Genomic DNA, 25,473 nt, shown 5'->3' with positions numbered 1-25,473 from the left:
CCATCTTACTCTTCTCCCCTTCAGCCCTCTCTCCTCCATCACTTGGACCATCTTACTCTTCTCCCCTTCAGCCCTCTCTCCTCCATCACTTGGACCATCTTCCTCTTCTCCCCTTCAGCCCTCTCTCCTCCATCACTTGGACCATCTTACTCTTCTCCCCTTCAGCCCTCTCTCTACCACTCCCAGAATTAATAGCTACCACATTGGACCGCCCATGGAAATGATTGACAGCAAGAGTGTGGACCCTGGAAAATGAAGGATATGGAACTGTAGGGAATAAAACTCTTTTTTTTTTAACATTGATATTTATTTATTTTTTTATTATGTTCAGTTAGCCACTGTATAGTACATCACTGGTTTTCGATGTAGTGTTCAATGATTCATTAATTGCATATAACACCCAGGGCTTATCACATGTGCCCTCCTTAATACCTATCACCCAGCGAACCCATCCCTCCACCCCCTTCCCTCTGAAACCCTCAGATTGTTTACTGGAGTCCATAGTCTCTCATGGTTCATCTCCTCTGATTTCTCCCCCTACAGTTTTCCCTCCCTTCCCCCATGGTTCTCTGTGCTATTCCTTATGTTCCACATATGAATGAAACAATATGATAACTGTCTTTCTCTGCTTGTCTTATTTCACTTAACATAATTCCCTCCAGTTCCATCCATGTGGATGCAAATGCTGGGTATTCATCTTTTCTGATGGCTGAGTAATATTCCATTGTATATATGAACCACATCTTCTTTATCCATTCATCTTTTGAAGGGCATTACTTTTTTTATATTTAAACCTCTGGCCTAGTGTCTTTTCCATTCTCATATAAATCAGCCTGTGTTTCTCAAAGTGAAATCACTAGACCAGAGGCAGCAACATCACCTGTGGATTTGTCAGAAATGCAAATTCTCAGCCCCTCCCCCAGACCCCCTGAATCTCTCTGGGTGGGGCTTAGCAATTTATATTTTAGCCAGCCGTGCAGGTGAGTCTGAAGCACACTCAAGCCAGAGAACCACTGGTTTAAATCACTTCTTCTTCCCACTGAGTATCATCCTCCCACATTGTATCATTTCACCCTCAAAGCTTTGTCTTCTAATATTTATATAGATGAACAGAGATTTTGTGATCACACTAACTGATATGGTGTCTTCAGACTATAACCTTTGAGATGATTTCAGAAGAAATGTCAACCTCTGAAAACCCAGCTAAAAGTAGTCAGTAAGTTGTGGTGGAAAGAGCATGGACCATGATATCAGACAGCTGTAGGTTCAAGTCCACCAGATGTTCAAAGGCACCTGCTAGTCCTGGGGTTTTAGTGTAATTTTTCACACCTTCTATACATTATCCATAAAATGTGGATAATAGACTACAGTTACAGGGTCATTTGGAAGAATAAGCACAGGTGAAGTGACTATAATACACACCAACCACTCTGGAAACATTCCTTTCTTCCTCTCCCTCCACTTCCAGTATAACCACCATAGAAATGCACACACCTGCTCCTCAGTGTCCCTCCTTGCCTCTCCCAGAACTCTATCAGGAGGTCAAGGTATCTCCTAAGGCCAGGCAAAAACCAAAGTATGCCTCAGTCTGGCATCTAATTGAGATGCCAAGCCTATTTCCTTAGAGTTAGCCTATTTCATTTTCCAATAGAAAAAAGGTTATAACCTAGTCCTTTTATTTGATCTAATCATATGATTGCTGTCAGAGGAGAGTGGAAGTAAGGCATGAAATCTAGAGAAGGGAGATTCGGTGTTTAAGAATTTATCAGTATTGGGGCATCTTGGTGGCTCAGTTGGTTAAGTGTCTGACTCTTGATTTTGGCTCAGGTCATGATGTCAGGATTGTAAGACTGAGTCTGGCATTGGGCTCCCCACTCAGTGGGGAGTCTACTGGGATTTTCTCTCTCTCTCCCTTTGCCCTTTCCCCGCCAAAAAAAGAAGAAAAAAAAGAATTTATTGATATTCATCCAAAAGTGCCCAATGAAAAGAAAGTGACAGATACTTTATCAGAGGAACCCTAATGATTTGGGCTCCTACCAAGGAGGAGGGGCCATTCAAAACTCTTCCACAGTCTGGGCAAAATGGTCCTTAAAAATATCCTTTTCCCTTTGTGCTGAGTCTGCAATAATTCATTGTGTATTGACTTTTTTCTATGTGACCAATCTTAAACTATTAAATGATGCATGTGCATTGAACCCTCAGAAGTAATTACTCTAACTTCCCGCACCCCAGGTATCCAGATGAGAAAACAGATTTAGAAGCTAAACCCAGCTTTTCTGATATCACCAAGACCTGGATTCAAACTTGGGATTCTACCCCAGAATCTGAACTCTTAACCACTAAGCCTCCCAATTCCTAAAACACTTTTCCAGGTAGCTCAATATGAAGGAGTGAATCTGCCAAGTAAGAGAAAACAGCATTCTACCCACTGGAAAGTTTTGCACTCCCACTATGAATCAGTCAGCTGGCATTCTCATTTATAAATCTGTCTCTAGTTAGTATCCTCCTGAGTCAGTGCCTGGGAGCTTGATAAACTCAGGGACAGCTGATTGAATAAGGTTTCTAAAAATATGAAGGTGAGGGTTAGGGCCTGTCCTGAGATTACCTCTCCAAGGAACTGCCTACCTGAGCAGACGTGCCGGAGGTGGTGAGCAAGACAGCCAGTTATCTTCTTTCATCCCACCTTAAATGCAATGCAATTCAAATGTAGCTATTTAATATTAGACAATTTAGAGAAAAATTTAGGATGATTATGTTGGAAGGAATAAGTTTCTAGGAGCTTTAAGGATATAGGAGAATTAAATGTTGCCAGAGATTCTAAAGATGGCAAAAAGCTTTTATTTCAAGTAACAGAGCCAGTCAACTGGTGGTAGTAATTGCCTGGAACCCTGCATCAAGAAGGATTCTCAGACCCCTTCTGGACTAAATAGTGGAGAAGGTCATGATTGATTAGCAATGTCTGCCATGATCACAGATGATTGATGTGAGAGGCCATGTGTCTTATATTTTATCTTCCATTCCCTAAGTACTAGTATCTCAATAGATATTGACAATTATATTGAATTCAGTGTCCAATTATATTTAGGTAGAAAATAATATATCTTGATAAATATTTAAATTGTTGGAAATCATACAGGAGGGTACTTGCTGGTATAGATGCAGACTTGAATTAACTTTTCAGTACTTTTTTTTTCTTTAAAGATTTTATTTATTTATTTGACAGAGAGATCACAAGTAGGCAGAGAGGCAGGCAGAGATAGAGGGAAGCAGGCTCCCTGATGAACACAGAGCCCAATGCGGGGCTCGATCCCAGGACCCTCGGATCACGACCTGAGCCGAAGTTAGAGGCTTTAACCCACTGAGCCACCCAGGTGCCCCAACTTTTCAGTACTTTTGTCCACAGAGATTACTTTCTACCTTAGCATGGTAAAATACAAAAGGAAAACTTTGTTTCCCTGTAGGAAATGTGGGGGTTCATTTGGGTGCTGAATTTTATTGTGGTCAGAAGTAGATGTTGTTTTTGAGGCATGAGTTTGTTTATCCCACACAATCACAAAGACGTAAGTTAAACATTTTAAGGGTATTAAAAAAAAACACAGTTAATGTTTTATTTTAAATGCTGTGATTGGAAATGTGTCTGTTCTGTAAATTGGAAATATAAGTAATTTAACTCCCCCCAAAATGCACTTCAGCTGTCATTATTTGCAGTTGATAAGATTGTGTACACAGAATTTTTTTAAATTTACAGATTCAAACTAATAATTTATAGATTTACAGATTCAAATTCAAATTAATAATTGAATTTAGCAAAATTGGTGAATATAGAGTCAAAAAAATCATTTGTACTTCTGTATATATGCCAGCAATGATTAGGAAAGGAAATTTTTAAAACAGCATATATAATAGCATCAAACAAGTATTATGTAAGTTAGGACAAATCTAGTGAAGATGTATAAGACTTCTATACTGAAAACAACACATTACTGAAACAAATTAAAGAAAACCTAAGTAAATGAAGGGCTATTCCATGTTCATTGATTAAAATATTCAATATTTTTATCCCCAAATTTGTTTATAGATTTAATGCAATCTGAATCAAAATCACAGATTTGTCTCTCAGTATGTGTGTGTGTGTGGTGCATGTACATGCAAAAAAAAAAAAAAATCCCCATGTTGTTTTAAGCTTTAAGAAGAAGAAAACAGGAAGACTTATATATATTACCAGATCTTAAGATTTAGTATAAAGCAAAATAATTAAGAAAGTGAAATAATAACATAAGAGCAGACAAATCAATGAAATAAAATCCAGAGACGATGTCTACCTATATAGTTACCAGATATCTGACAATAGTGTCTTTACTCCACATTGAGGAAAGGATGGCCTTTACAACATACGATGCTGAGTCACTTGAATTTCCATATTGGGGTGGGGGGTGTGGTAAGTGAAAATGACCCCTTCTCACACTATTCAGAAAAATTACCTTCAGATGTAAAAGGAAAAACAATCATCTCCTAGAAGGTAACATAGGAAAATATTTTATCACATTAGGATGAGCAATGGTTTTTTTGTTGTTTTTTTTTTTTTTTTTTTTGAGAGAGAGAAGAGAGAACACAAGTACTGGGGAAGGAGCAGAGGAAGAGGGAGGGAGAAAATCTTAAGCAGACTCCACACCCAGCCTGTTGGACGATTAACCAACTGAGCCACCCAGGCATCCCAAGCATTGATTTCTTAAATAGGACATGAAAAGCATCAACTATGAGAAAATAATTGATAAATTGGACTAATGTAAATTTAAAACCTCTGCTCATCAAAAGACGTTGTCAAGAACATGAAAAGGTAAGCAGCACAGTGGGAACAGATATTTGTATAATTAACAAAAGACGTGTGTTTATGTTCTTTTGTAAGCTCTCATACATCAGTAAGAAAAAGATAGGTAATACAATAGAAAAATGGACAAAAAGATTTAAGTAGGTATTTCACAAAAGAGGATAGGAAAACGGCCAATGTAAGAACTCCACATCTTATTTTTCAGGGAAGTGCAAATTACAATCTTAATGAGATAATACTATATACCTTCTTTTAGACAGCTCTAAAAGGAGTGGTGTGGCCCACATTGCTGCTCCTCCTGAATCGCTAAATAAAAAAAAAAAAAAAAAATCAAACAAATTTGTAATTACAAGTGTTGGTAAGAATGGAGAGCAACCAGAGCTTTCCTGTATTGCTGGCGTGTAAATTGGTACAACATTGAAAATTGCTTGGCATTGTCTACTAAAAACACATTAGCACCCTACAATGTTGCCAATTTCCTTCTTACATATATGAGAAATAAAAATGTGTATATAAGAGCACTGAAAGACACGTACAAGAGTGTTCACAGCAGCATTATTTGTAACAGCAAAAAACTGGGACCCACACAAATATTCATCAACATAAAATGGACAAATATATTGTGGAATATTCCTATAGTGCAATACTATATAACAATGAGAAGAAATGAACGTCTGCTTATGCAGCACCATGGACAAAACTCACAAGGAAACATACTGTTGAGCAAAAGAAACCGGACAGAGAATAGCACATACTGTTCTATATACATTATACATGATCTGTATAATTCCATCCATATAAAACCAAAACAAAATTTATTGGAATAGAAATCAAAAGAGTCGTTCTCTTTGGGTGGGATGGGGATCCATTTGGCTTGCTGAAAATGTTCTGTATTTTTATCTGGGTGGTGCTTTGGACAATGATTTCACTTTAAAAACTAATCTCTAGAGGCAGAAGTCAGAAGAGCGGGAATAGTGACTTTGAAGGGGCACACGGAAGTTTCTGGGAGCTAGTGATGATATAAGAAGCTACGTATTTTGATAGGTGGTGCTTACATGGACCTTCATTTTGCAAACACACATCAAGCTAATCATGATTTCTGCCTTTTGCATTGTGGATTTTTTACCTCAGTAAATCTTACCTTTAAAAAAAAAGTTATGTATTATGTATTTGGGGGGGAGAGGACAGTAAAAGCCCTAAATGATATGGACTGACCATCCTCCTTGGTGGTAACAATAAGAGAAAACATTTAGGGGCACCTGGGTGGCTCAGGCAGTTAAGCATCTGCCTTCAGCTCAGGTCATGATCCCAGGGTCCTGGGGTTGAGCCTGGTGTTGGGCTCCCTGCTCAGCCCATATTTGTTTTAAATAAATAAATTCTTTAAAAAAGAGAGAGAGAGAGAGAGAAAACATTTACTGAGCAGGTAATACACGCCAGGCCCTGTGCTCAGTACTTTGCGGACACTTGCTTTTTCTTCTCACATGTCCCATGAGGATTGGTTTTGTTAGTATCCTCCCCATTTTACAGATGAAGAATCTGAGGGTTAGCAAGATCATGGGACTTGCCCGAGGTCTTACAGTTAGTAAGTTGCAGCAGAGCTGGGATTCCAGCCCCAGTTGTCTGCAAATGGAAAAACAGAATTCAAATAATATTTCTTTAAAAAGAAAAGAAAAAAAGACAAGGGTGTTGTCAAGGATACCCAATCGTATGTGCCCTCAGGAAACTGCCCACTGTCCACCTGCACAGTGAATTCACCCTCTGCCTCTCAGGCCCAACAGAAGGATGTTGTGAATTGGCTTTTCCTTCACACGTCGTCAGTCTCCAGGGCTGAGGAGAGGCAGTGTGTTTGAGTTGGATCTCAGGGAACTGCTGTGGCAGGCACTTGCTGGATTTCCTGGAATGGCAGGAGTGATGTAATGGTTTTGGACCAGGCTGGAAAACAGGCCTTACCATGAGCAGTGTGTAAACCACCCTGTGTCATGCCTGGCCTCAGAGAGGCCGTCAGCCCACCCTACCGTGCATCTCCGGCACACATACCCTTCACACCTCCTCTTCTAGCCCCCTCTCTGTCTTCTCAATGCACTATGACTGAAAATACTAACATGTAGGCCATTCCCAAGCACTGCCTTTCACGAGAACTTGGAGTTGTTCATCAGCTACAAGGTTTCCCTGGTCTGCGTTGGAAGGTTAAGATGGGATACTGCGCTTGGAGAAATTCTGTAGAAGTTTTCCACAGACCAAAGGGTGAGTGACCAATTTCTATCATTTCTTCAAGACTATGAAGAAGCCCAAGGAGCAGGAGACGATGAGGTGTCTGGGGTTTGGAGAGGGTTCTAGAGTTTGCAGATCAGAAGCCAGACTCAGGTATGGAGACCTTCAGCTCCCCTCAGAGCCATGAGTGTGATGTTTGAGCCACAGGAGGTCCCAATATCCACTCGAGGTTACCATCCTGGCTGAACAATTCTCTCTTCCTCCCACTGTGTTCCAGGGTGATTCCATGAGATTTTACTTTTCCCAAGAAAGCTTTAAGTGCCTAATGTAAGTTTTATCAATATTTCTAGAAAAATCACCAGTATCCAAAGGTTCTCCTAGCCAGTAATTCATTCACCCTGACCCATTCTGAGTGTTTATCCACCCATATTTCTTCTAATGTTTCAATTCATTGCAATTCTTTTTATTTTTTATATGTGAGTATAGTTGACACACAATTTTGCATTATTTTCAGGTGTATCCCCTCATATATTTTTTTATTAACTGATTAACTGGCTTAATCCATCATTCGTTTAACAAATGTTTATTGATTACCTACTATGTGCTCTGGAGTATCAGCTGTAAGGAACATTGTTCTTCTCTTTCCCAAGTTATATAGTTATACATTCCCAATTCAATTTTTATATGTCATTATACATCTAAATAGCATTTACTGAGCACCTACTATGTGCTAGGCACTCTTCTAACTATTTTTACATTTATGATCTCACTCATCCTCACAGTACCCCAGGAGAAATTTCTCTTCTGTAAATGGGGAAACTGAGACAGAAGAGCTAAAAGTAATTGCGCTGAAGCCCCACACTAATAACAGACACAGCTGGGTGTAAGCCGGGCTATCTTAGGCCATAATCTATGCACTTACCCACTGAATATGTATATACAGATGAATAGAGAACAAATCTGGAGGGCTACAACCAAATGTCAGTCAAAGTCATTTGTTCTTTGGAGAGAGGGAGAGGGTACAATGGTGATTTGTATTTTATTCTCGCTCTATTATCCTCTGTTATTGTGTGTGCGCGTGCTTGCTCTTGCTCTCTCGCTCTCTTTCTCTCTCTCCTGATTCTCTTTTACTTGTACAATGAGAAACATCCAATAAGGGTAGAAAAGCATCTGAAAGCAGGTCTGTAGGAGTGAAGCAGTAGAATAGGCAAGACGGGGCAGGAGCTTGCCTTGGGGTCAAGGTCCAGCTCATGAAGACGCCTTTCTCTCACGAAGTGGCACGCAAGAAGGAGATACGTGTTCCCTTCGGGATTCTTTCAGCTCCCCTGCCTAGGCTGTAAGCTTTTTTTAGTGACATTGCCTGGGATTTGCAAATAGGAATATTTTGAAGTAGGTAGGATTTTTAGTGACCATGCCAGCCACTTGAGAACAATGTGTACTCAGGGTACAAACATGTTGCATCATCATTGGCCCAGAGAAGGTTAACTGCACAAAAATACCTGCTCCAGAGTAAGGCTTGGTGTCAGCTCAGTCACTGTGACAAGACAATGGTGACCCAGGCTGCAGATGCTCCTTGCCCCAGCCACTCCCCTGCTGGAAGTAAACAATGACATCATCCTTATTTCAGAGACATTCCCTTATCCCCCTATCAGTTTGTCTATTTGCCACAGCAAAGGGTGCTTGCTGATTCCTTTGCTCATGGGCAGAAAGACAGACTGCAGTGTTCATACGCTGACAGGTATTTTCCCCTTGAGGTCACTTGATCTCCTTGCAAATTTATAGAGTAGAAAATTGAACATCCCCATTTGATAGATGAGGAAACTGAAATTTGGAGAAGCTAAATGCTTATCATATAGCAGTTTTCCTGGAGATGATCTGATCATCAAAGGAAGACCAATCTTTTAAAAAAGAAAAAGAAGAAGAAACCTAAGAAAAATGTTGGTAAAAAACAAAAGGCACTGTCAGCTCATTCACATGGATGTTGAAAATGAATAGATTGGAGAGGAGAACCATTCTTCTGAGACTTCATTTGCTTTTTGTAAAGTAGACCTGAAACCCTATTTGCGCCCTTAGTGATATATTCAGACCAAAATGCTATCTTTTGTGGCTTAACATAGTCAGGTTATGTTGGGAATTTCCGTTTTATTCTAAGTGCCACAGAAAACCACAGAAAGGTTTTTGTGAGGGAACTGACCTGGTCTGATTTGTGTTGATAGCTAGGCTGGGTGCCAAGGGGATAATGGCCTGAATATCTGTCTTCCCAACTGGACAGGAAGCACTATTCTTACTTGCTTTTTATTCACTTAGACCTGTCTGTGCCCACTCGAGAGTCAGCTCCATGAAGAGAAGAGACCGTGTCTTTTTTTTTCACTACTATGTCACTAGTGGCTGGAACAGTAGGCTCCTGATGAATAAATGCTGGTTGAATGAGTGAATGAATTTATACAAAAATAAGAAAATGAATCAAGTGCCACAGGAATGAACGTAAAGTATGTTGAGCGCTACGAAAGAAAGGATAGGGTGGCAGGAAAGCATATAAAAGGGGAATTAGGAAGGTGATGAGATAGCCCTTGACTCAATTAGCTTGGAGACAAAAATGAAGAGAAGCAGATTCAAGGCATATTGGTGACATAAAATGAATAGGACTTACTTGATATGGAGGCTGGGGGAACACCCTAGGTATGAAGATGAGCTTCATTTGCTCAGCCCTCCAAACTGGACATCCAGTTCAATTTGAGTGAGTATTTTTTAAGTTGTTTATTAGCTATTTGTACAGAAAAGCTGCAGACTTACAAGCCTGATTTTCCCAATAGTGAGAGTCTGTCACTGAAAATAGGATGATAAGAGTGGTTATTTTTATAGTATTTACAGGAATCAGTTGGTAGCAGTCTCTCTATGATGCTTTCTTCAATACTCCCTCCCTTAATCTCCTGATATTTCTATAAGGTTTCCATGGCTAGGTTTCCATGACACCACAACAGTCATTTTCATCCATTCTGTCAAAAATAAATAAATAAATAAATAACCAGTCAAGATAAAAAAGGAAAAAAAAGCTTTTTCCTGCACCTGATTGAATGTACCTTCTCTCCAACCCACAAAGCACATCATACACACACACACACACACACACACACACACACACACACACACACAAACACACACCAGTGTTCCTAGCACAGAGCTAGGTACACAGATATTTACAACAATAATTGCCTTGCCTACTTGGGTTAAAACAGCCTTCGTATCTTAAAGACTTTTGTAAACCATCTGATTAATATTTATAAAGAGTGATTTCCAAGTTAAGTGTTCTTCCATTCTGCACTCCGAAAGTGATTCTCTTGAGATTAGTTGTTAAAGGCAGATGCTATTGTTTTACAAATTACAAATGAAATTCCTCTCATCTTATCATCCTCAAAGACTTGCTATTATTTTATTATCTTGATTTCAAAAGCTAGTAGCAGAGATGATTTTCACAGATGATTTTCATAGATTTTCATAGCATAGATTTTCCTTTTCCCCTCAACTTTCTTATTCAGAATTTGTTGGCTGGACAGCCCTGCGCTGTGATGGGTTTTATCTGAAATTTCCATTAAAATAAAATGTTAACCTTTGACTCCCCTCACCCATTTCTCGCAACCCCCTATCTCCACCCTTCCCACTACCCTTGGCAACCTACCAGTCTTTTCTCTGTACCTCTGAGCCTGTTTTTGTTTTAGATTTCACAAAGAAATACGGTACTTGACTTATTTCACTTAGCATTATGCCCTTTAGATTGATCTGTGTTGTCACAAATGGCAAAATTTCCTTCTTTTATGACTGAATAATATTCCACTGTGGGTGTGTGTGTTTGTGTGTGTGTGTGTGTGTGTGTGCACACGCATATATCCAGCAATTTCTTTATCCATTCATCCATTGGTCTATTTCTCTGACATGAATATTTTGGCTGAGCTTACAGAGAGTTCATTCACAAGTTTCAGATCTACTCTCCAGATCCAAGGTGTGTCCTTCTATAACACAGTGGGTTTTTGAATCCCTGCCATGGTGAGTGGTGGATATTTCCAAGTCACCAATCTTGGATGCCTAAACAAACAGCCTGTGGACTCAATCACTTCCTCCTTCCTCCTTTGACTATAGCATGTTAGTTTTTCTTGGGTGGGTTGCACCTGTAGATGGTGCACAATTCTTTTGAAAACAGCTGGGAGGCTGTGCTATCTTCTCAGGCTAAATGCTCGGCAAGGCAGTAGCCACATAAACCGCCTATGAACCATCTCACTTCTGGGGGATTTAAATAACAGAGCAAGAGTACAGCAGTCTCTCTGACACCAAAGGTGTTGTTCAGAAGTCTCAGAAATCCCACACTCGCTGTCATTGTTCTCAGTTTGCAGCAGAGCCAATTTCTATTGATTTTCTCTTTTGTTTTCTCAAGTGTAAAGTCCTATTCACTCTGTAAACACAATGAAAGCCCAAACCAGGCACTTCACTAGGAGAGCCTTGTGGGCCCAGCCGGGAATTTTGTACCTTCTTGATGTCTGCAGATTGGCTATATACTGTGACTTGTCTCAGCTTCATAACGGGCTCGATGGAGGAGCTCTGTGATGGACAGATCACAGAAGTAAATGAACGTGTCATTTTAAAATCTCTCTGGGAGTTGTTCTGCCTTGGTTCTGCTCAGATCCCTGAATAAGAATTTGAGACAATTTCCATAGACAGGTGTGTACAATGTAGCATAATGCCTTGGTGGCTTTTGGACATAGGTTTCCTCTTTGTTTTTCTTGTGTCTAATGTGTATTGGGTAAAGGGAGCATATTTGATCTTGCTTAGAATCTTCAAAGTTTGCCCATTGCATCTTTCTCTTGCCACAGCTTACAAGGCCGTGTATATTATGGGCCCTGCTTTTTCTCATTTCAGGCTCAATTATTTGACCCTGTTTCTCTGTGGTTCAGAGAACCTGTCATCTTTACATCTTCCTCAATACCTTTGTCCACCCTGCCCCTCTCTGCCCAGAGCCTTTATACATTCAGTTCCAGTGCTGGACAACTCACCCCACAAACACAGGCACACACACACACAGACGCTCACCAATAACCCTCACTCATCCACCACACACCCTCTTCTACCCAGTTAACACCTAGTCATCCTTCCTATCTTAATTCAAGCAGCACTTTTGCAGGAAAGTCTACCCTGCCCTCCCAGGTTAGATTAGGTTCTTATCTTATACATTGTCATAGAACCAATTCTTTTCCTTCAGAGCACTTGACTCAGCTGGCAATTATATAACCATTTGGGTACTTCGTTATCAATGGCATTCTCCACCCTCGATTTTGTAAATCCTGTGCAAACAAAGCGTGGATCTATTTTTGGTTCACCTTTGTATCCTTAGCCTTGTGCACTGAGCCTGGCATAGAGATGAATTACAGTGAATGTCGGACAGATGGATGGGTGGATGGATGGATGGATGGACGGACATGTGTGAGTGCATGTGTGTATCTGTTAGGTAATGAGGCTATTGCTATAGTAACTTACCAGGTATATTTTCAGTTTTCTTTAATTTAAACTGTTCAGATAAACAGGAAGTCGAAGTGACACTATTCTTCATGGGAATCGACTTCTTCGCTAATTCTACTTACAAAATGAGCGTTGATTCAGTCACATAAACACCATGAATGATTTTTTTTAAGATTTTCATTCATTTATTTGACAGACAGAGATCACAAGTAGGCAGAAAGGCAGGCAGAGAAAGAAGGAGGGGAAGCAGGCTCCCTGCTGAGCAGAGAGCCTAATGCAGGGCTCGATCCTAGGACCCTGAGACCATGACCTGAGCCGAAGGCAGAGGCTTAACCCACTGAGCCACCCAGGCGCCTCACCATGAATGATTCTTGAGGCAAGCATTCAAGGAAGAAAAATTTATTTGTAGGACTTATGAAAATCCTAGGGATACCATGTCTTGTTAACCATGCATCTTTGTTCATTTCAACTTAATCACAAAATAGAAATCGCTCCTCTTTAACACCATTAACAAATTGTAATGTGCCAGAGATAAATTACTCAATAAACACATGTTTAAGTACGTTAGCAGTGACCAACTGAGTGTTCTGTTACACACACTGGACACTCAGCAGCAGCCGCCTTCCCTACTCCACCTCCCTGGTGGAACAGCCTGTGGAATTTGGGACAGTTCCAAACAGATAGGATGAAGAGTACGAATAAGTATGCTGATGCTTACGGAGAAATGATATGGGAAGGTACCGTCACCCACTACCGACTGGTACAATACAGCTGGGAATGCATTTTTGATTGTGTACCAGATAATTCAAATAGTTGGAGAATGGAGAAAGGTTGATAAAAAGCACACAGGGAATCAGAGAGCTTAAAATAGTCAAGATTGCATACCAAGGCCGGGTTGAATTCTGGCTACTAACTGCTGGTGCCCATCCAAAAGCTGGCTTAGGGAGAAATGGTCATGGTAGCATTCTGCTAGTAAAATTACATTTAAATATAGAAACTAAGGCATTTTAGAGTACCTTGTACTTTGGTTTCCAAGTATGCCGTCTAGTCTTGCCTCAAGGCTGCAGCCATCAGTGGAATCATGAAAAATTCGCTCTGTGCTTCATGAAAAATGCCCTCTATAGGACCTATTCTATGAAGACTGTAGTGGTGAACTCTAGAGCAACAGGCATCAAGTGCCCATAATGCAACTCTGAGTTAGAGTTTCCATTTCTTTTAAAAATTTCAAACTTAGAAAAACTAATATTTTAAAGCTCAAAGTCATCGACATGGATTTGCCATCATAGAAATCATTCACCTAAATGTATTGTTTTGGGTGTTTTTAAAAATAAAAGCTATACATGCTCGTTGAAATATGTTTCTATTTTTACATACAGATATAGGGACATCTAAAGGGATATATAGATATAGATATCTGCATTAAGTAGTACAGATATTCACAAATTAAAAAGTGCATTTCATTCACTCCTTTTCCTGCTGCATCTCATGACCTGTTCCCCAGAGAAACCTGTGCTTGCAATCTGACATATTTACTTTTATTTTTACACAAATAGGACCCTACCCTGTATGCGATTCTGCAACATACTTTGTTTACCTTCAGGATGTATTTTAATGTCCTATTGAAGGAAGACAAAGGAAGGGTACACAAGACTTTTCGTACCCATTGTACTATTTTTGTAACTTCTTGCAAGTCCATTAATATGTCAGAATCAAATGGTTTTTTAAAAAGTAGAAACCTTTCATTTTTTTCCCATTTTATTTTCAGTGTTCCAGAATTCATTGTTTGTGCACCACATTCAGTGCTCCATGCAATACGTGCCCTCCTTAATACCTACCACCAGGCTCACCCAACCCCCCTCCCCTCCAAAATCCTCAGTCTGTTTCTCAGAGTCCACAGTCTCTCATGGTTTGTCTCCCCTTCCGATTTCCCCCAAATCACTTCTCCTCTCCATCTCCCCATGTCCTCCATTTTATTCCTTATGCTCCACAAGAAACCTTTCATTTTTTAAAAAATGTGTCTTAGTTATGGTGTCACCTTGGTACATTATAAATACCTCACTCTGTTCACTGGGCTACTAATATTTTATTGTTTGGATATATAATAATTCTTTTAATTAGTCTCCTCTTGATGGGTATTCATGTTGTTTTTCAGTCCTCTGGTGTTACACTAACAGTGCAGTGGACAACCTTGTACTTCTACCTCTAGTGGTCATACACTTTCACCGGCGAGCACCTCACATCTTTCAACTGTTCTGTATAAGGCATGTACCTAAACTTTATGGTCTCAGGTAATTGCGTCTAGGAAGGTTTGGTACTAGCAGATTCACATTTTTATAAGAAACGTCTTGGCAGAGCAGACATAAATTACTGAAAGATTTGTGTCTGCTACCCGGAAATCGGCTTTGTTTTCCAGCCGGGGTTTCTCCTGAAGGGGGGCATGTGCACACCAGATCTTTCCCGAGTGTCCGGAGGACAGTCTGTAGGAGGCCTGCGTGACTGAGCAGCCTTCAACCTTGACACAACCAAACAAACAAAGCCATCTGCAAGTTCAACGGAGAAGTGAGAAGGAGTTTCCCCAAGTTGGTTGAAAACACAGGCAAAGAAATAATGAACTTCTCAAAACCAGCGGCTTAAAACTGTGCATTTGTCAGGCCTTCTAAACTTGGAACCAATTCCTGTTTGCCAACCAATGACTGACTTCATCACAATTCAATACTTCATCCCTAGCATGAAGTCAGTCTTGTTTTGGATGTTAATATTTGCCACCATAACATGGACTCCAATTTTGTAGGTTTTAATGCAAACAAATTTAGGAAACTGTACTATTGCTGGGCACTGTAACACAGGAATTGGAATACAAAAGATAACTAAGGAGACCTCTGCACCTCCCAAAAAAGCACTTTATCCAGACCAGCAGTTCTTAACCATTTTTGTGGCCGTGGTCCCCTTTGAGAACCTGATAAAACCATGGAGACAGTGTGCATGCACATATATACCTAGAAGTCTACAGATGATCTCAGCTAGTACTCCAAGCTGGGGAGCTAACCATTAATCCAGGGACCTAAGTTAAGCGCTCTTGGTCTACTGGAAGTACAAGATGGGCAACTAGGAAAATTAGAAATCATCCAGCTGGAAAAGTCCTGTAGTGAAGAATATAGTCACCACCACATCATACTTGTCATTTGCAAAGTGCTTTCCCCTATCAGTGTTCTCCTGTAGAAAGTGGACTCCATTTCCATCAAATAAGGCAGTATGCTCAGAGAAATTATGTGACTAACCCCAAGGGCGCTCAGCTATAAGCTGCCAGAACTCCAACCAGAAGCCAGGTCTATAACATACACCCTGTTTTGCCAAATGGAATAATTACTAATATAAAACACTGTGAGAGTAATTTTAAAAAAAAGAATCCTAGTATCAATCATAACAAGTTGACAAGTTCCCATTAGTCATCAGGATTACCTGCACGTATGGGCATTATTAATTTTATTATTAATTTTCTTAATAAAATTAATTAAATTAATTAATAAAATTATATACTATATAAATAAAATTAATAAAATTTATTATTAAATCATTAAATTTTATAAATTATATGTGATTTTATATATAATATAAATATATATTATTTATATTATATATAATATAATATTTTATTTATAATATACATTTATATATAGTTATATATAAATTTTATAAATTTAATAATATAAATCATTGAACTTATTAAATTCTGAATAATATTTCTCCCACATACCCTCAATCTCTCTCAATCTCTTTCTCTTTCTCACTTAGTGCTTCTTTGTTCTACTATTAGTTCCCCCTATTAAATTATGTGTTCCTTGAAGACAGGGGCTATAGTTGGTTTGTTTCCATTTCCTCAGTGCCTTGCGAAGTACCTGGCATAGTCAGGACTCATTGTTGAGTTAAGGAAAGTTCATTACACAGAGATTAAAGAGACTAGATTCTGCCAAGTGTGTCCCTCAGTTCATGTCGCGCCTTCAAAGATTATCTCTAGGAAATGAAATTTGTCATCAGTTCGTTGACACATTACACTGTTTTTCCAGCATTTTTTGTTCTCCTTCCTCCCCCATACCCCTCTTATTAGCTATCTGTGATATTTGATAAGTGGAACCAAGGTGGGTTGAGTCTAATTTAAACATTCAACACTAAGCAGTCTTTCACTTGACATAATCAAAATTTTTTTTCCATTTTCTATGCCAAAATACAAGAAACCTTAAGCAATAATTTAATTATTTAAATTAGTTGCAGGACTTGGATATTTTTTCACTGAGAGCTTATTGGAAAGAAAAAAAAGGAAAAAGCCAACTGTGACTTACAACCCATCCCAAGCCAAATGACAACTTTGGAAGCACTGTGGTTGCTGGAACAATAAGTGAATGGTTTAACCCCTCTTGGGTCTTAGAAACTATAGCCAGCCCTGCCAAGAAGGAGGGAGGGATAAGACTATGTGATTTAATCACACTGAACTCCTTGAGGGCAGAATCTATTTTTGACCCATCTTTGTGTTATTTAAAAAAAAAAAAATTGTCTGGCACATAGGAAGCACTCAGTAATTTTTTCACTAAATTGAATTTTTGCAAAATCTATACATATCTGTAATACATGTTTATATGTGTCTCCACATTGTGTAAATATCCTATGTGGCTGGATATCCTAAAAAGGCAGGCTATGCCCCATACCTTCCCATACACAAACTATATAAAGCCCATAAAACTATATAAAGCCTTCTGGCCCATAAAGCCACTTATCTGTATGATCACAGCTGAAGTCAGTTTCGTTATAGAATTCTACATAGTATGCACATACTCTGGTTAAAACCACCCTGTATAGAACCAACTCTTTATAATAATGTCTCTGAAACATTTTCCTAAGTAGATAAGATGAAATGACCCTTTACAGCCTATAGTTCATGTATTCTTTTAAACACAAGCCAAGAATGGAGATAGTACAGCCCCACCTCAGCCACTAAGGTACGCTCTACCCCACAGACCTCGCACTCACACAGGAAGCTCCACTGCACCATCTTGAGCTGAGTGTGGGTCAACAGAGTGGGTTGTTACCCTGCAAGACTGGCCTCTTTCTGCTGTTCATTTTAGCTTCGCTGGACATTCCTGATCCACAGTGGCTGGAAAAGGGCAGCTGGTGGTGGAGCTGGACTCACAGCCAAGAAGCTAAGGAAGGCTTTTTTTTTTAATGATGCAAAAATGGCAGTTTTATGAAGCCTCAATGCATTTTTTTAGGAAATAGTTGACAAAATCTGACTAAAATCAACAGGTAACTGGGGATATGTGAAGTTATGCAACAGTATCAAGAGTCTGGGAAACACACCACTGTAGATGACGAGAGTCACCCACAGCCTGAAGCAAGTAGGGCCATGGTTAAGTCAGGACTCAGAGGAATTGAAGGAACCGGGAAAGCAATTGTTAAAGCACCATCCCAGGAACACACTGAGACAAGTCCCCTTTTCAGAAATGCATCGTGCTCATGCCATAACATTCTGGAGTTTCCTGCTTCTTAGAAGCACCTACACATTCCAGGAACAACAAGGTGGCCCAGGAGAAGGTTCCAACCTACTTTCCTGTCCAAGTGACTTTCGCAATAAGAAATGCCGAACTGGGGGGAGACATTTGGGGTTACTAACACTCAACACACAATAATTCCAGTTTCTCTACAACTACCTCTCCCCATCCAGGGAGTGAAACCTGAGGGCTCTGAGGAAGGGGGCCAGGCCAACTCCACACCTCTCTTCCTTGCGCTCTCTGGACCCACACTGGCCGGACTGAAATGTGGTCACTCTCTACCATCACCTAATTTAACACCCTGGCACTTAATGAATATTTAACACTATCAAATGTGCTTGCAGGAAACAGCTTGGAAATGAATTACCTTGTTTTTAAGCGCTGCCTGGGAATTGTGTGTTTTACAAAAACTGAATTGACTTGTTAATAAAAACAAATGAATCCATGTGTTACATGATTTTTTTTTTTAGTGTTACTTTCCAAGCCACATGTCCCAGAAAATAGCTCCCTTACTAAGAAGGAATGACTCAATTTTTTTATTAAAATGATGGTGTTATTCATCTGTTCATTCAGCAAATATTTGCGCACCTATTATGTGTTCAGTTCTATTCTAGACCCTGAGAATGCCATGGTGAACAAGGCAGACAAGCTTTCAGGGTGATTACATTCTAAAAAGCAAAAGTAAATATACAAACAGATAGCTACATGATGTCATGTACTGTGAGGAAAAAGAAAGTAGGGAAAGGGAATAAAGAGTGATAAGAGATGCCATTTTACAGAATAGAAGGCATCTCAGAAGAGGGGACACTCAAGGAGGAGACCAAAATGGAATGAGAGTACAAGGCATATGAATATCTGGAGAGAGTTTCAGGGAGATGGAAGAACAAGGGCAAAGGCCACATGCTAAGGATGTCCTTGGCAATACTCAAGGAACAGTAAGAAAGCTAGGGTGGGGACACCTGGGTGGCTCAGTGGGTTAAGAGTCTGCCTTTGGCTCAGGTCATGATCTCAGGGTCCTGGGATTGAGTCCTACATCGAGCTCCCTGCTCAGCAGGGAATGAGTCCGCTTCTCCCTTTGCCCTCCCCCTGTTTGTTCTCTCTCTTTCTCTCTCTGACAAATGAATAAATAAAATCTTAAAAAAAAGAAAAAAAGAAAGCCAGAATGTTTGGATGAGTGAGGAGGAAATAGAAGATGAAGAGGTAGCAGGAAGTCACATTTTGCCAGGGTTTCCAGGCCATGCTGAGGACTCTAGCTATCATTCCAAGTGTGATAGAAAGTCACTGGAAGCCTTTGAGCAAGGTGTGATCAGATGGAACTCTAGATAAACACCCCAAACAAATTTCAGACCATCCAAGTGAAAGCTTCTGTTTCCAGTCGAAGATGGACTGCATGTTTACAGAAGGCCTCCTGTAATAGCCCATCACAAAGTGATGGATGTACACTCCAAATGTACGTTAAGCTGCCCTACATGGAAAGCAATTCCTTGGACGACAAAAATATAACTGAAGAAGGTTAAGTAAGCACCAGAGTTGGCATTGCCATGGGCTTATCGGCTAATCCCTGGTGACTTAAAATCTGTATTTTAAAAGGCTTTTCATCTAGAGAGTGAAAGCAAATCCTGAGAGACAAGCAGGGCAGTATACTAGATCATGAGACTCATAGTTGACACCTCAGTGGTTAAAAAAAGAAGAAGAACCATTCTACAGTAGGAGATGGTGGTGATAGATGTCTGTCTGAGTTAAGGCCTTAGGCAGTGGCATGTTAAAAAAAAAAAAATTAAATGCCACTGAAAATTCCTAAATATATTACTCCAGTCATGTATATTTGGGAGCATAATTTATAAAACTTCTGTGGCAAAAAAAAAAAAAGAAAAGAAAAGAGAGAGAGGATAAAAAGAGGAAAGAAAAAGGAAAAGAGAAAGAAAAAGAAAATTAAATTGATATGAGGTTAGGAGTTTCCCCAGAAGCCTGCTTCTACCAACACAAATCCTTTTGGGAATAAGACACACCTCACAGATAAAGTTTGCAAAAAAAATACAAGATCACTATCAAAAATTTAAAAAAAGCATAAGGAACTAAGCCGTGATGAGTGAGAGATGATAGAACTATAAAGCACAGAATCAGACAAACCAAAAAGTCTGGTTATATACAAAATATCAGCTACAGAACATAAGAAAGTTTGAATAAATGTCTAAATGGTACTGAAGTTGTAACAAAGAAATAAGACACTATCAAATTGACCAGGCAGATATGAAAAAAAACATACATAACTCCCAGAAATGAAAATATAAAAATTAAAAATAAAAATTCAGTGGAGTGGGGCACCTGGGTGCCCCACCTCTTCATTTCAGCTCAGGTCATGATCTCATGGGTCATGAGATAGAGCCCTAAGTCAGATTCCGCAATCAGTGGAGAGTCTGTTTGAAGATTCTCTCCCTGTGACCCTCCCCTCAGTTGTGCAAGTATGTAGGTACACTCTCTCTCTCAAGTAAATAACTAAATCTTTAAAAAAAAAAAAATTCAGTGGAGTGATTAAAAGCAAATTAGACATAACTAAGGAGAAAATTAATTAAAAATTAATGGGGAGATAGAAGAAAATCTCTAGAAAAAAAAAACAAAAAGAAAAAAAGATTAAAAAAGTAAAAAAGGAAAAAAATAAGAGAACATAAGTGACAAAAAAATAGTGAGAAAGTCTAGATATAAGTTCTTTACAGTTATGGAAGAAAATCATGGGATAGAAATATTTTAAGAGGAAAGTGACTTAGAATTTTCCAGAATTGATGAAGTAAATATTCAAGTTTAAAGATCCCAAGCATGTTTTAGAAAGAGGAAGAGGAAGGTGGTGGGGGAGGAGAAAACACCAATGAACAAATGAAAGAACACATGCTTAGATATATAATGGATACCACGTAACTGAAAGTGAAGCGAAAAGTCTGATTGTGTAGTTTTTAAAAATCAGGATGAAACTAAAATCTTTTATACTAATAATGAAAGTGCTGCCACTTCTAAAGCAACAGTTGAAGGGAAATCTAATGCATATATTAGAAAATATGGAAGGCTATAAGTTACTTCACTCATTATCTACTTTGAGTGCTAGGGAAGTTTTTTAAAGGATAGTAGAAGGAAATAAATAATAAAATATAGAGTAGAAGTTAATAAAAATACATTCACTAGAAATGATCAGCAAAATGAAAAGTTTGCTCTTTGAAAGGACTAATAAAATTTGCAATACAATCAGTAATTGACAAGATTGATTAAGGTAATAATGAAAGAAAACACAAATAATTATATAAATGCAAACCAGAACATAAATAACGTATGGCATAGACATTAAAAAGGTAAGAGAATCTGACAAAGAATTTGTATCTGAAATACATAAAAAACTCTTACAATTCAATAATAAAAAAACACATACAGCCCAATAAAAACTAAAATGGAAATATGCATAAAATATAGAAAAATGATTCTAAAAACACTTTGCCAAAGAACAAATATAGGAAATTATATCCAGCGTCATTCATCATGAAAACCACGGTAAGACACACATGTACCAGAATGGCTAAGATTCTTTAAATTGGGAATGGAAGGAAGGAAAGAAGAGACAAAGTAAGAAAGAAAGGAAGAAAAAAGAAATCTGATGTTATCAAGTGAGACAAGTATGTGTAGCAACTGGAATTTCATATATCACTAATGGGAATACAAATGGTACAGCTTCTTTGAAGAACACTTTAGTGATTTCTCAACACAGTTAAGCATATACTTCCTATGTGACCTAGGAGTTTCACTCCTCACTATCTACCCAAGAAAAATGAAAACATATGTTCACGTGAAGATTTGTATACAGTGTTCAGAATAGCCATGGTGCAAAAAAACCAGAAAGTGGAAATAATCCAAATGTGGCTCAGCAAGAGAATGATTTTAACACAATGTGGTATAGACATGCCATGGAATATTACTCAACAATAAAGAGAAAGAAAGTACTAACAAATAGCATGAATTAATTTCAAAAATATCAAGCTAAATAAAGCAGTGTACAAGAGACTAAATACCACATGATTCCATTTATATTAAATTCTGGAAAAGGTAAAACCATAGAGGCAGGAAAAAAATATATCATTGCCTAGGGCAAGAATTGAACAAAAAAGGGTATAAGAATTATTTTTGAGGCGACCAATGTATTCTAAAGCACACTTAGTTTTATTTGCATGACTGAACACACTTACAAAACTCAATGGAATATATACTTAAAATGGATGAATTTATGGCATTTCAATTACACAAAAAAACTGGAAAAATACTAAAAATAAAACAAGATGAGAGAATATTAGAAACAACACTATGTCAACAAATTTGAAAACACCTATTAAATGGACAGTGAAAATTGCTAAAAACTAGAAAACAAAAAGAATACTTACCTGGTACTATGACCTTTAATAAAAATCAAACAGCAGTTACAAATATTCTTTGAATATTACATAGGCTCCAGACAGTTTTACAGATTGAGTTTTATCAAATAATCAAGAAACAGATCATTTTAATATTAAACTATCCAGAAAACAGGAAAAAAAAAAAAAAGGTGGGAGGGGAAACACTTTCTAGTTACTTTTAAAAACATGTGTAACCTTGATAGAGAAACTGACAAGAAAAACTGGAGAAAGTTAAATTACCCCCCAATCTCATTTATGAATATAGATACAAAAAAATCCTAAGCAATATGTTAGCAAAACAAATTAAGCAATGTATAAAAAACATAACTCATAACTTAGGCTTTGAGCTTATTCTCAAAACACAAATGTAATCAAATTTACAAAAACCTATTATGTAGCTCACCATATCATCCAGTGAAAGGGGAAAAAACGTGATCATTACAATAGATCAGAAAACAGAATCAATAAAAAAAAATTTTAAGATTTATTTATTTATTTATTTGACAGAGAGAGAGAGAGACAGGGAGAGAGGGAACACAAGCAGGAGGAGTGGGAGAGGGAGAAGCAGGCTTCCTACCAAGCAGGGAGCCCGATGTGGGGCTCAGTCCCAGGACCCTGGGATCATGACCCAAGCCTAAGGCAGACACTTAACGAATGAGCCACCCAGGCACCTGGGAATCAATAAAAATTAACAACCATCATGACAAAACCTCTCAGCAAACTAGGAATGGGAAGAAACAGTCTTAACCTGATAAATGGTATCTCCAGAGGATTTGGAGTCACCCTAAAATTCAGTGGAAAAATATTGCAAGCATCCCTATTAAAATCAACATTAAGAAAATAATGCCCTCCCATTACCACTTGTATTCGATGATGTATTGGAGATCCTAGGCAGAATAGCAAGCAGAGAAAAAGAAATATATAAGCCTTGAAAAAGAAATAAAACTCACTATTGTCATAATTATCTGCATAGCCCCAAAATATCTACAGACAGGGGTGCCTGAGTGGCTTAGTCAGATGAGCACCCAACTCTTGATTTCGACTCAGATCACAATCCCAGGGTCATGGGATGAAGCCCCATGTCAGGCTCCATGCTCACCCAGGAGTCTGAGATTCTCTCTCTCCCTCTGCCTCTGTTCCTCCCCCCACTCTCTCTCTTTCTCTCTCAGATAAATAAAACCTTTAAAAAAAAATCTACAGACAAATTCTTAAAATTAACAAGCAGTTTTAGCAATATTACTGGATATAAGATCAACATGTCAGAATCGGTTGCAAATCTAGTTACCAGCCATAAGCAGGTAGAAAATTTATATTTTTAAAAAGGTACCACTATAATAGCTACCAAAATACAAGGTATTGAAGAACAAATCCTCCAAACAGATGTGTAAAGCTTTCTGTAGGGGATTATAAGCCTATTTAAAAGATCTTTATTAAGTCCTGGCAGTGTGCCAGGCACTCTGCCAGCTAGTAGAAATGCAAAGTAAGATGTATGGTCCCCACTCTCCGGTGCCAACAGGCTGGAGAGAGAAAATGTGCCTGAGCAAATGGATACCACGCCTAGGATCAAACACAATGGATGTGTGTTTGGATATGATAACAGGGATGAGTCATGTTTAAGAGGGTGAGAAAAGGGGCATTCAAAGTCCGACACACTTAGGCTTACTCTTGCAGATGAGTGGGGATTTTCCAGGAGAGCAAGGGGAGAGAAGGAGTAAGCAGTGCTTGTAAAGCAGAGGAAACAGGATGGGAACAGGAAAACGTCGGGGACAATATTTCTCCACAGCCATACCAGCTCAACAGGGATTCGCTGAAAATGTCACCCGTTGCCCCACCTCTGACCTCTCAGACTGTCGTATCCACCCCATCCTATCTCTTCCCTCCATCTCTGTCTCTTAAACCATTTCCTGGACCCAAAGACCTGATTCATATTGCTTTCCCTACTCTCTCACCCCACCCCAATGTGAGCCATCTCCTCCTCTGTTCTGATAGTATCTTGTACCTCCAGTTTTAATGGGAACACCAGCTGCATTCTTCTGTTTACCAAAAAACAACTGAAGTATTTCTACTACCTTTGCAAAATATCAAGGGGATAATTGAATGGGCACTCAACATGCATGTTTCAAATGGACCGTCATTGCTCCCTTCTATAGAGTTGCTCTTTGCAGAAGTTTGTGATCTGAAAGAGATCTTTGTTGGTGGTGGTTTTCTTTTATTGCATGACATCACAGTGAATGAACTTTGTCTAACCCCCAGGGAGACCAAAAGACAAAATATGAAACAGTTGGCCTCTCAGATAAACTTCACCTCTGTCCTTTAAAACGGTATGGATTTGAGAGAGAATGAGAGCGAGCGAGCAAGAGAGAAGACACCAATTACCGATATCGAGAATGAAAAATAGAGATCTCAGGGAAGATCCTATATGTATGTATTAATGGATAATAAAGTCTTTATGAATAAAAAATAACAGTATGGATTTCCTACCTTCTCACTGCTCTCTCCTCTCTCACCAAAATCCCCTGTGTGAGAATGCAGACAAGTTATTGACTATTGAGCTGCATTCTGCTGGCTAAAATGGTAATTTGCTTATTAGCTTGCTCATACCTGTGCAAGCTCATGTAGACATGCACAGAAGTCATTTGATATTTCCTGCTGCTGTACAGTCACTACATCATCTTTTAAATTCATAATTTTTCACAATTCAGTGCAAGTGATGCTGTCCCTTTTTAGGTTCCAAGGATGTAGGGAAGTATGGAAAAGTAGGAAGAGCATTGGATTTGCAGCTCCAGGAAAACACTGCTGTGAACTTGGGGAAGTCTCTTAAAATCTCTTAATCTCTTAAATCTTAAATCTCTTAAATTTTTAGGGCTTCAGTGTCTTCATCGTCAAAGAGGTGATAATGTCATTCCCTGACCTACCTCATCTGGCCACTGCAAGGATCAAAGGGGCCAGGCAACTGGACTGG

This window comes from Enhydra lutris, unplaced genomic scaffold (assembly GCF_002288905.1).
Source record: "Enhydra lutris kenyoni isolate GAN:26980312 unplaced genomic scaffold, ASM228890v2 scaffoldscaffold50, whole genome shotgun sequence".
Classification (NCBI taxonomy): domain Eukaryota; kingdom Metazoa; phylum Chordata; class Mammalia; order Carnivora; family Mustelidae; genus Enhydra; species Enhydra lutris.
The sequence above is the reverse complement of the archived record's forward strand: the minus strand, read 5'-3'. Positions refer to the sequence as shown.